Source organism: Somniosus microcephalus, chromosome 4 (genome assembly GCF_052327205.1).
Source record: "Somniosus microcephalus isolate GS21.2 chromosome 4, FLI_Smic_1.0, whole genome shotgun sequence".
Taxonomy (NCBI): domain Eukaryota; kingdom Metazoa; phylum Chordata; class Chondrichthyes; order Squaliformes; family Somniosidae; genus Somniosus; species Somniosus microcephalus.
Window position 1 is genome coordinate 268,440,417 of NC_140990.1, and position 11,333 is coordinate 268,451,749.

Here is an 11,333-nt window from a genome sequence, read left to right on the forward strand (position 1 = left end):
TGGGGGTCTGGAACTCACTGCCTGAAAGGGTGGTGGAGGCAGAAACCCTCATCACATTTAAAAAGTACTTGGACAAGCACTTGAAGTGCTGTAACCTACAAGGCTATGGACCAAGAGCTGGAAAGTGGGATTAGGCTGGATAGCTCTTTTTCAGCCTGCACAGACATGATGGGCCGAATGGCCTCCTTCTGTGCCATAAATTTCTATGGTTCTATGATACCAGTTGGTCTGCACCTCCCTCCAACCTTACCAGGCTCAGTGCCTTTGAGAGTCCTGCCCCCTTTTAATGCTACTGAACACCATTTGAAAATAGTTAAATGCAATGATCCACTACTTGTGCTACATCTTCCCCATCTGCTATATGTATTTAACCTTTAAATATAGTGTACATTAAGACAGGTTGATTTCAACAATGGAAAACGTTTTCCTGCAGTATATGTCGTTGTAGCATTTGCATTGTAACTTATATCAGCCTGATAGTTTAAATTGCCCTACCTTCTTTGTTGTCCTTCTTAACATTTGCTTGTGTAATTACAGTACAGCATTGTTTGCATCTATTTATAATGACTGACACTTAAAACTTCCTATCAATATGTGTCCTTTATCTACATAATAAGGCAGCCTGGTTTTGTATACAAATTCTGCACAAATTAGAAATTTATGTATGCCACAGTTTCCCCTCAATGTGTTACACTTTGATTAAGGGTGCAGGGAAAGCACTCGCACAATCCTGTCCAAGCTTCACATGCATATCCATAATGCATACATTTCTTGGTGAAGTCTCACTCATGTCTACAGGAAAAAGTTTGTTGCAAGATTACGTTGTAATATATATTTATAACTTCTACTACTTTCTCTCACTTCTCTTCCTTATAGTTGTACCTCTTGGCTTCCTCTATGCTGTTTGTGTTCTCTTCACCTTGCTTTTCTTTGCTATCTGTTCATTTTTCTTTCCTTTCTTTCATTTCAATTTGTTTTACATCCCTACACTTCTACCTTTCTCTGCTTCCTCACCACTGAGACCCTAAGATAACAAACACTTACATAAACAGCACTCAATATTCTCACACAAAATAAGCACTTTTTTCTGAGACTCTTAAAAATTAGGTTTCCAGAGTCCTGGAAAATGAGAAACAGAATTTGTGGGAAATCTTTCCTGTACCGGTTTTACATAGAATCTACAGCACAGAAACAGGTCATTTGACATAAATGGTCTATGCTGGTATTTATGCTACACATGAGCCTCCTCCCACTCTAATTACCTCCTCCCACCCAATCCCATATCCCACTACAGGGATTACCTTCTCCGTCCTGTCTGCATCAAGCCTCCCCTGAATTTCATCAATACTATCTGCTTCAACCATTTCATGCGACAGCGTGATCTACATTCTCACCACTCCGTGTAAAGAAATTTATCCAAAATTCTTTATTTGATCTGTTACGAGTTATCTTATATTTATGACCCCTTCTTCTGGACTCACTCACAAGTGAAAACAGTTTCTCCGCCACATCCACCCAATTAAAGTTATGAAGGGGTTCAAAGGCCTCTATCGGGTCTCCTCTTAATCGTCTCTTTTCCCCCAAAAAACCTAGCATGCTCAATCTTTCCTGGTGGTTGCATCGTCTCAATTCTGGCAACATCCTTGTAAATCTTTTCTGTACTTTCTCCAGTGCCTTACAACAAAAGAAGCTATTTTGCATTGCAATTGCAAGCATAGCAGAACAGTGGGCGTGAAATTTGGTTTGGGGTGGTAACCGAGTTAAGGTCGGATATTAAGCACCTGGCGTTGAAGTACTGCCCCAGCCGCTAAATTCGGCTCGTCGCCCCACACAGGAAGTGGAGCGCAATCTCGGGCGTTCCACCTCCTGGTGGGGCGGTAACCGAGGTGATGTTGGGGCGCGATCGGCAGCGCCGCGTTTCAACGCCCCTCCCCTTCACTCTGCAGGGCCTCCAATGGCCCACTATGGCAGTAGCCTGGCGCTGAGACGCGGTGCCAGGCTGCGTGATGGTGGCCAGGACCACGTCTCAGCCCACCACGGAGGACCGATCTGGAGGTCGGCCAAAAAAAGAAAATGGTAGCGAGGGTCGCATCCGCACCTCCCCTTTAACTACCGCCCCATGAGCGGAGGTCGGCCTGGTTCACTACCTGCAAAGCTGGCACAGACATTGCCCACGGCAGCCTTGCGGGGCGCAGCCGAATTTCTGCCACGGAGCGGTAAGGGGCCGTGGCAGGGCGCTAAGGGGTCGGGGAGCACGGCGATTACGTCATCGCCGGCGGCGCAGCGGCCCGGGGCACTACCAATGGGGGCTCGGCGCTATCGGGAAGCGCCTCAGCAACGCCCCGCCGAATTTCTTGGGAGGCGCTTTTTTCGCCCCCCACAGGCGATAAGCCCTTTGTGCCCCATTAGCGGCCTCCAGAGGAGCTAACGGCAGGTGCAAAGGAGCTGAATTTCTAGCCGGGTGTGTCCTCTAGAATTTAAATTAGCCTTCTAAATATAAGAAACATAAGAAATAGGAGCAGGAGTAGGCCCTACGGCCCCTTGAGCCTGCACTGCCATTCAATAAGATCATGGCTGATCTTCTACCTCAGCTCCACTGTTCCACCCTATCCCCAAACATTCAAAGATAGTCTTTCAAACATGAACTGGTAGCAGAATTAAATTCATGTGAAAGAGGTTTGGAGGGGGGGGCGGGAACTTACTAGAAACTTTAGATGGGATGCCCATGTGGTATGAGTTTTCCAAGCACTGTGAGAAGCTTACATTGTGACAGATAGATTAATTATAGATGTACTGAAATAACGGGCCAGAAATTAGGATCGGGGACTTGCCGCGCGTGCAAGCCCCCGATGTGCACTCACCTGGCGCGCCGACATCTGAAGCCTGGGCCTGCTTGGAATTCCCGTCACTGGCCCGGTTCAGATGTCGGCGCGATGTGCTTGCCTGATCCAGCGGCGTAGTTAGTGCGATATGCCGGCTGGGATCAGGTGAGCACTGTGCAGCCAATCAGGGGAGGGGAAACTTCATTCATGAGTTTGATAGTAAGAACTGTCAAACTCATGAAAAGTACGGGTGCCCAAAAGAATATTTAACTTTAAATAAAATTTTAAAAAACATCCCAATAATTAAATAAACTATAAATAACTTTTAAAAACTATTTTAAACAATTAATCAAATTTTTGAAAAAAATAATTTTTTGAGAAATCGGGTCTAAAAATAAACTTACCTTACTGTAAAGTCCTTAAAAGCAACAAAGCTGTGGAAAAAATGTTATAATTTTAAATAATAGACCACTTACCTTCAAGAATCAAGTCCTTACGCCTCCTTTTTATATGTCTAAAAAGTTCAGGCCCTTGCACACAGGCAAACCTGTCAAAAAGGAAGTTCAACGCGTGCGCGCAGAGTCCTGCGTGCACGCGTTGGACCTCTGAACCCCTTGGAGGAAATGCCAGTTTCCCGCGCATGCGCTGTGCATGCTGAAATCCGGCACTTCCAACTGGCCCACGCATGAGTACACCGTCCGTACTCACGCGTTGGGACCGGAATTATTGGCCCAACATAAGTACATGGGCTGTGTACTCCATTAAAAACTGTTGTGTAAAACATTTCCAATGGAGATTGCACTGGAAAAAAGTCCACAAACAAAAAGAACTTGCATTTATATTCGCTCAGGATGTCTCAAGGTGCTTCACATTCTGGATCTCTCCTCTCCCACTCCTTTGTGGATCCAATGTCCCTTGTGCATATCCTGCTGTTGTGCCCCACTACCACCCACTGTTCTTTATTTGCAGCAGTCTGGCATTTTAATGCCAATGGTGGTTTTGGTTCCACTTCTGTCCTTGCTACCTCCAACTCTTTAATAAAAATGTGGGGTCTTCTCTCAGACTATTCAAAAATAGCAGGGGAGCTCTCCCACTGTCCTGGACAACATTTAATACCTCCAAAACAGATTATCTAGTCATTTGCCTTATTGCTGTTTGTGGGACCCAATTTTGTACAAATTGACTACTGCATTTGACTGCACTTCAGAAGTGCTTTGAGATGTCCTGAGGTGAAAGGTGCAGTATAAATGCAAACTTTTTTGTTCTTTCTTTAAATGAAACGTGTGCCTCATAAACCAAATTTATTATGTAAATAATACAGCTTTAGTACCTTTCAGATGGGAACAATATTTTGCATTCCGACATTACAAGTGACTGCACTTCAAAAATACTTAATTGGCTGTGAAGCGTTTTGACACGCCCGAGGGCGTGAAAGGTGCTATATAAATGCAAGTTCTTTCTTTCTGTTTTTCTTAACATATAGGGGTAGTTTTCCAACTTGCCATTCGGGCATAAAACTGGCATTGTGGATCAGCCGCCCATGATAGAAACCAGCTCAAACTGATTTCAATGGAAATCGGGTGGTTTCTATACTGGATGGTCAATCCACACTGCAAGTTTTATGCCCGAATGGCAAGCTGAAAATATAGTGTAAGTTACATTTTCAATCTTGTTTTTAGAACAGTGGCATATATGATTTGCAGGAGCTTTACTGACATAGTTAATGCAAAATAGGGGAGTGACATATGTGGGAACAGACCATCTACAGTAAATCTGACAGTAATTTTAAACATAGTTTGCTTTTGCCAGTTCTATTTTAGTTCTATCTACCTTCATGCAAATACGACTGTTTTGGGACAGAAAAAAAGTATTGCACTGCACAACAGTGACATAGTGTAACACCATACATAGAGGGTGAATTTCCTTTTAGCTTCTCTTGCTCCTCTGCTGTAACCGTTCCTGCACATAAACAAGGTTTCTGCTGAATTTCCACTGGCAGATCGGGAATAGCTCGGAGGAAATTCACCCCCATGTACTTTCACAATGTTTTCAGCAAGGTGTTGGTTTATTCGAACAAATAGAACAATTCTCTTATTTCGCTTAAACTGACTACGGTCTTCAGAGCAGATTCAATCATTACGTGCCATCAAGAAGTCAGATGGACTTAGGTTCATTTTGGTCCCCAAAATGTTTTTGTTTATAATCTGTGGCATATTGGAGCAACGCGACAGTTGCACATAAAATCAAAGTAAAGCATCAAGCTTTAAAATAATGTTCAAGCAGATCTACAAAGGATGAGTAAATAAGAATACAATGCAAGATCCAGGATTTCACTAGCTAATAAAAGCTTGATAACACCTATCCTGGAGTTGGTCCATATATGATGTATAACTGAACTGAGCAACCAAAGTACATTTCTAAAAAACACATAACTCTTCTATGTAGTCAGGTAATGGCCCACAAGAATTAAAGGTATCACATGCCCTTTCTGACCACCTATGTCCTGGATTTTAAATCCCTATTTAAGCAAACGAAATTCAGTTTCTTTTCAAGCTCCTGTAGTTCTTATTGATAGGATACTTAGAATAATTTGAAATACAGGTATTATCAAATGAGGTGTAGTACCAAAGGTAGCAAATTTTGCCTATGTGCATTTAAACTTAATTTCATGACATATTTCCTATATTACAATAGTCACTACACTTCAAAAGTACTTAACTGGCTCTAAAGCATGTTGGGACACCCTGAGGTTGTGAAAAGCGCTATGTAATGCAAGTTTTTATTTCTTGAATTCCATGGAACAAAAAATATATATTGCTCCAGCTCTCCCTCAAGCACTTATGGGGGGGAAAAAAACTTTTAACTGTTTGTAGGGTGTGTCTATTTGTAACACCAAGGGCAGAATTTTACAGGGAGATCAGCGGCTGCGATCGGTGGCGGGTCAGATGGGAAAATATTTTTTTTTGACAGCGGGACGGGACCCCCGGTGTCAACCCGCTGCCATGCGCCTTTACCAAATGTCGTGTCTGCCAGCGCTGAGCAGACTCGACACGCAGCGACGGGGTAGGCAATTGAAATCATTAATGGCTTGTTTACAGCCATTTAACAAAGCTTTTTCCCCAGCTTTTTGATTTTGACAGGTCGCCCACTGGTTTCCCGCTGTGCCTAGACCTCGTCAGTGAAGCTGAGGCGGGAAGTGACTTGCCATGGTTTCAATTGATGAGTTGACCGCTTCAAAGGTCAAGTCAAAGATCCCAGCTGAATCAGATATCTTCCCTTAGCCACTAGCTTCTCTAAACTGCTTTTCCACTACAGATTCAGAATGCCGCAAGTCTTTACACAAGTCTCCATCCAGTCTGATCTCATTACCTCTCCCAACATTGACAGATCGCTTCTGTCATCTTGACTTCACCTGCCATCTATTACATCAGCATCGGTGCCCTTGAAACTCTCTCACCAGGATCAGCCTCAACATCAACAATAACAGCTACCTTCTCCACAATCAACTGATGCTGCACAAGACACAGGGCATCAGAATCCAACCACATTGCTGCCCAGGATGCCAGGGATGGCCTCACCATGTCCAGATTTACTTCACTTGATGCTGTATACCTTGGCTGCCAGGTTGGCACCAGCCCACACCAACACCATAAAGCATCCCTACAATGGCCAAGCCATTCCTTTCACACTCATCACCATTGCGGGGATACCGTTATGTCTCACCATTCACTGCAACTCACTAAGCCACTTCCAAAGGTGCACACAAATCTGTTCAAGAACGCAGTGTTCAAAATAAAGGTTTCAATGTTTGACACCACATTAACAGAAACTTTACATGAACATTGCATAAAACACCCAAGTGCCTACCCTTGTGTGTTGTTAGTTGTTATGATTGCACTAGGATGAGGGCGAGTGTGAGGGGTGGCTAGTGAGATGGGGAAGTGATAATGTATAGAAAGGGATGGGTGGAGGTGCAAGGTAAGTTGGTGTAAGGATTTGCAGGAGTAGAGTGATGGGGATGTGATGAGTGACACAGCAGGTTGAGGTCGAGTGTGGCTTTACAGTAATGTTTTGTGATCTACAGAGATCATTGAAAGGTTTGCACCCTTGCAGCCTGATCCTCCTGACAACATCTCTGCTTGTGTCCTCCTGTGCAATGTGCAACCAGGCTGTGTTGGTCTCCTGGGGAGGTCTCTTCTGTCCAATGGAAGGGAAGAGAACCTCCCTGCGTGCTGTCATGGGAGAGCCTGGGTGCAGCCGTGCACCTCTGTGCAGTACCTCAATGCTGTAGAACACCGACAGCACAACTGTCAAAATCAATTTGTACATGGTCCCTTTAAGGAAACCGGCTGATGACGCGTCACCAAATGACATCATCAGATCCGCTTCCTTCAACTGGCCGGCAAACGCGGTGGTCGGGCTTAATAAGCCCAATCAGGGGAAAATAATTTTGGACAGCGGGCTGGAGCCGTCATCGAGGCCGGGACCTGCCACCGACGTTGCCCATCATGGACCCGCAGAGGTTGGTAAAATCCAGCCGCAAATTTCTGACTGGACCTTGGAGGACAAAACCAGATTTCTGATAGATCCCCTTGGAGGACAAGATACACCCAACAGTTTGTCTGGAATATGTAATTTGATCCTGCCTGCTGGAGAGTAATCAAGATCTTTGCAATGTGTAATTTGATCCGTTCATTTCGACAGCCAGGCTCCAGAGCTCAGTACAAACACAACTGCTTTCAGAGAACATACAGGGATTACCCTCCCAGGTTAGGACCACTGCCGAGTTCAGATAGGAAGGGGTGAGGCCATGAAGGGATTTTAACATGAAGATGAGAATTTTAAAATCAAGGTGTTGATAAACAATGTTCCCCTTAATTTTTTGGGGTGTGCAGTCCCCTTTAACAGGCTGCGTGGCCCATTCAAAATTTCACACATGCGCATAATCTCCCATTCAGAAGCGGTAAGTGGAACTTCCAGACAGCTGCGCAGCCGTGTAACTTAGTGGGAACGTTGTTGATGGACCAAGAGCCAATGTAGGTCAACGAGCACATGGCTAATAGGTGAATGGGACTTGCTGCGTGTTAGGATACCTGCAGCAATTTTGAATGAGCTCAAGTTCATTGAGGGTGGAAGATGGGAGGTTGGCCAGGAGAACATCGAGTCCGGCAACTAACACATAAATGTAATGTTATGCATGTTGTAGGACCAACACAGAATACGCTCTCATTTTTTAAAATTCATTTATTTATTGCCCATCCCTATTTGTCCTTTTGAAAGTGGTAGTGAGCTGCTTTCTTGAACTGCTGCAGTCTGGGATGGGGGAGGAGAGGGAGAACGTGGTGCAGGTATAAAGCAGGTGGGGGTGGAAGAATGAGATCCAGGCCCAACAGAGGTCGGGAGAACGTGATCTATCTTCCAATCTAGATCACGTTCTTGCTCTCATCCCTTCCCACCCTCTTTAGACCTGGATCACGTTCTTCCCCCTTCCCCACTGTTCTCACCCCCCCGCAACAAATTCCTGACCTTCTCCATCTTGACCTTCCCCACCGCCCCGCAAGCTCCTGACCTCGCACCTCCACCATTACGAGTTTGTGGCCTTCTCTCCCCGCCCACGAGTTCCTGACCTCCTTCCCCGTCCGCCCCCCTGCCCACGAGTTCCTGACCTTCTCCCCCTCCTCCCCCGAGTTCCTGACCTTCTCCCCCCCCCCCACCCCCGAGTTCCTGACCTTCTCCCCCGCCACCCCCGAGTTCCGGACCTTCTCCCCCCACCCCCCGAGTTCCTGACCTTCTCCCCTCCACCCCCCGAGTTCCTGACCTTCTCCCCCCACCCCCCCCCGAGTTCCTGACCTTCTCCCCCCCCCCACCCCCGAGTTCCTGACCTTCTCCCCCGCCACCCCCGAGTTCCGGACCTTCTCCCCCCACCCCCCGAGTTCCTGACCTTCTCCCCTCCACCCCCCGAGTTCCTGACCTTCTCCCCCCACCCCCCCGAGTTCCTGACCTTCTCCCCCCACCCCCCGAGTTCCTGACCTTCTCTCCCCGTCCTCCCCCGAGTTCCTGACCTTCTCCCCCCACCCCACCCCCGAGTTCCTGACCTTATCCCCCGCCACCCCCGAGTTCCGGACCTTCTCCCCCCACCCCCCGAGTTCCTGACCTTCTCCCCTCCACCTCCCCCCCCGAGTTCCTGACCTTCTCCCCTCCCCCCCCCCGAGTTCCTGACCTTCTCCCCTCCACCCCCAGAGTTCCTGACCTTCTCCCCCCACCCCCCCCGAGTTCCTGACCTTCTCCCCCCCCCCCACCCCCGAGTTCCTGACCTTCTCCCCCCACCCCCCGAGTTCCTGACCTTCTCCCCTCCACCCCCCGAGTTCCTGACCTTCTCCCCCCACCCCCCCCGAGTTCCTGACCTTCTCCCCCCACCCCCCGAGTTCCTGACCTTCTCTCCCCGTCCTCCCCCGAGTTCCTGACCTTCTCCCCCCCCCCCACCCCCGAGTTCCTGACCTTATCCCCCGCCACCCCCGAGTTCCGGACCTTCTCCCCCCCACCCCCCGAGTTCCTGACCTTCTCCCCCTCCACCCCCCCCCCCCCCCCGAGTTCCTGACCTTCTCCCCTCCCCCCCCCCCCCCCCGAGTTCCTGACCTTCTCCCCTCGCCCCCCGTTCCTGACCTTCTCCCCTCCCCCCCCGAGTTCCTGACCTTCTCCCCTCCCCCCCCGTTCCTGACCTTCTCCCCCCCCCGTTCCTGACCTTCTCCCCTCCCCCCCCGTTCCTGACCTTCTCCCCCTCCCCCCCCCCCCCCCCGAGTTCCTGACCTTCTCCCCTCCCCCCCCCGTTCCTGACCTTCTCCCCCCACCCCCCCCGAGTTCCTGACCTTCTCCCCTCCCCTCCCCCCCCGTTCCTGACCTTCTTCCCTCCCCTCCCCGTTCCTGACCTTGTCCCCCCTCCCCCCCCCCCCCCCCGAGTTCCTGACCTTCTCCCCTCCCCCCCGAGTTCCTGACCTTCTCCCCCCACCCCCCCCCCGAGTTCCTGACCTTCTCCCCCCACCCCCCCCCGAGTTCCTGACCTTCTCCCCCCACCCCCCCCCCGAGTTCCTGGCCTTCTCTCCCCCTCCTCCCCAGAGTTCCTGACCTTCTCCCCCCCACCCCCCCAGTTCCTGACCTTCTCCCCTCCCCCCCCCCGAGTTCCTGACCTTCTCCCCTCCCCCCCCCCTCCCCCGAGTTCCTGACCTTCTCCCCTCCCCCCCCGTTCCTGACCTTCTCCCCTCCCCCCCCCCCCCCCCGAGTTCCTGACCTTCTCCCCTCCCCCGAGTTCCTGACCTTCTCCCCCCCACCCCCCCAGTTCCTGACCTTCTCCCCTCCCCCCCACCCCCCCGAGTTCCTGACCTTCTCCCCCCCCCCCCCCCGAGTTCCTGACCTTCTCCCCTCCCCCCCGTTCCTGACCTTCTCCCCTCCCCCCCCCCCGAGTTCCTGACCTTCTCCCCTCCCCCCCCCCGTTCCTGACCTTCTCCCTCCCCCCCCACCCCCCGAGTTCCTGACCTTCTCCCACCCCCCGAGTTCCTGACCTTATCCCCCCCACCCCCTCCGAGTTCCTGACCTTCTCCCCCCCCGCCCACGAGTTCCTGACCTTCTCTCCCCCCCGAGTTCCTGACCTTCTCCCTCCCCCCCCACCCCCCGAGTTCCTGACCTTCTCCCCCCCGCCCACGAGTTCCTGACCTTCTCTCCCCCCCGAGTTCCTGACCTTCTCCCTCCCCCCCACCCCCCGAGTTCCTGACCTTCTCCCCCCCGCCCACGAGTTCCTGACCTCTTCTCCCCCCCGAGTTCCTGACCTTCTCCCTCCCCCCCACCCCCCGAGTTCCTGACCTTCTCCCTCCCCCCCTCCCCCCCGAGTTCCTGACCTTCTCCCCCCCACCCCCCACCCCCGAGTTCCTGACCTTCTCCCCCCCACCCCCCCCCGAGTTCCTGACCTTCTCCCCCCCACCCCCTCCGAGTTACTGACCTTCTCCCCCCCGCCCACGAGTTCCTGACCTTCTCTCCCCCCCGAGTTCCTGACCTTCTCCCCCCCACCCCCCCGAGTTCCTGACCTTCTCCCCCCCACCCCCTCCGAGTTCCTGACCTTCTCCCCCCCGCCCACGAGTTCCTGACCTTCTCTCCCCCCGAGTTCCTGACCTTCTCCCTCCCCCCAACCCCCCGAGTTCTTGACCTTCTCCCTCCCGCCCACGAGTTCCTGACCTTCTCTCCCCCCCGAGTTCCTGACCTTCTCCCTCCCCCCCACCCCCCACCCCCGAGTTCCTGACCTTCTCCCCCCCACCCCCCCCCGAGTTCCTGACCTTCTCCCCCCCACCCCCTCCGAGTTACTGACCTTCTCCCCCCCGCCCACGAGTTCCTGACCTTCTCTCCCCCCCGAGTTCCTGACCTTCTCCCCCCCACCCCCCCGAGTTCCTGACCTTCTCCCCCCCACCCCCTCCGAGTTCCTGACCTTCTCCCCCCCGCCCACGAGTTCCTGACCTTCTCTCCCCC

At 51.2% G+C, this 11,333-nt stretch overlaps 1 protein-coding gene across 10 annotated transcripts in view; it reads right to left on the minus strand.

Moving 5' to 3' along the window:
• The window catches only part of LOC147120445 (RNA-binding motif, single-stranded-interacting protein 1-like), a 661,270-nt gene that overhangs the window by 347,260 nt on the left and 302,677 nt on the right, over nt 1–11,333 (minus strand). The window lies entirely within an intron of this gene.